Raw genomic sequence first — 1,105 nt, 5'->3', positions numbered from 1 at the left:
CTTGCTTTCTCCAGCGTCCCCAGGCTGTCCCATTCCTTGTGGCCCCTCTCCTCCTCCAATCCAGCCATGCCAGGCGGCCTCCCTCTCACACTGCCATTTCTCCGGTTCGGCCTGGTCGGCCTCACTTAGAAGGACTGTGGGGATTACCTTGGACCCACCTGGATAATCCAGGATCCTCTCCTCATGTCCATGTCAACTGACAAGCAAACTCCACTCCATGGCCACCTTGCTTCTCCTTTGCCAGCTACCCTAACATACTGTGCTTTCTGGGGGTCAGTTAGGACATGGGCGTCCTTGGAAACCCATTCCTCTGCTACCACAGCTTTTCAGTTTACTTCATCCATCCTACTCCCTTTGTTCGTGTCTGCCATCTCCCCTTCGTGGTCTCCTTGAAGCTGTCGTCTTCAGCTGGCTTCCAATCCTGGCTATGTCTACACATCTATGGGAACATGGCTTTTATGGAGGTTGATATTTCATTAAATATTTAAGTGGACCATGCTGCCATTTTTCTAGAAATTAAGCATATATTAGATGGAAATGCCAACTAAAGATGTCTTGTTTGACATGAGAAGAGCCCACAATGTATTTTTAAATGGGAAACACAGATTGCAAAGCAGTTAAAAACATAACCAAGAAAAGTGAAATTATTTATTACTTCAAGTTCAGAAACAGGGACCTTGCCTCATCACCTCTGTACTATTTGTTAAATGTCTACCTCCGGCTGAACCTGAATATTACTTTTTTTTTACTGTTGTAAAACAAATATTATTGCACTATAGTTCTACAGGAAAAGCTGCCTGCATGAGCTGAAATAGCTCAGTTGGGAGAGCGTTAGACTGAAGATCTAAAGGTCCCTGGTTCAATCCCGGGTTTCAGCAGTGGTTTTGATGTTTATGTTAAAAGTACTTTCTGGCAGTCTTAACCAAAATATAAGCTGTTAGGGGATATTGGGCTCTCATGCAGATCTCTGGGGTGGATCACTGGCTTTTCAGGGAGGGGTGGTATCAGAGATCTTGGGGGGGCCTTTTTATAAAAACCCACGAGCACCGTTGTACTTCCTGGCTGTAATAGCAACAACCGACTTACCTAGGGTGCTTGCTAAGTG

At 45.4% G+C, this 1,105-nt stretch overlaps 1 non-coding gene across 1 annotated transcript; it reads left to right on the top strand.

Moving 5' to 3' along the window:
- Window positions 1-805: 805 nt before the first annotated feature.
- TRNAF-GAA lies at window positions 806-878 on the top strand. The gene has a single exon. It is a non-coding gene; the product is annotated as a tRNA-Phe (tRNA).
- The last annotated feature ends 227 nt before the right edge of the window (window positions 879-1,105 follow it).

This window comes from Ailuropoda melanoleuca, chromosome 2 (genome assembly GCF_002007445.2).
Source record: "Ailuropoda melanoleuca isolate Jingjing chromosome 2, ASM200744v2, whole genome shotgun sequence".
NCBI lineage: Eukaryota > Metazoa > Chordata > Mammalia > Carnivora > Ursidae > Ailuropoda > Ailuropoda melanoleuca.
Note: the sequence above shows the minus strand (reverse complement) of the source record. Positions and strands in the feature narration are given on the sequence as shown.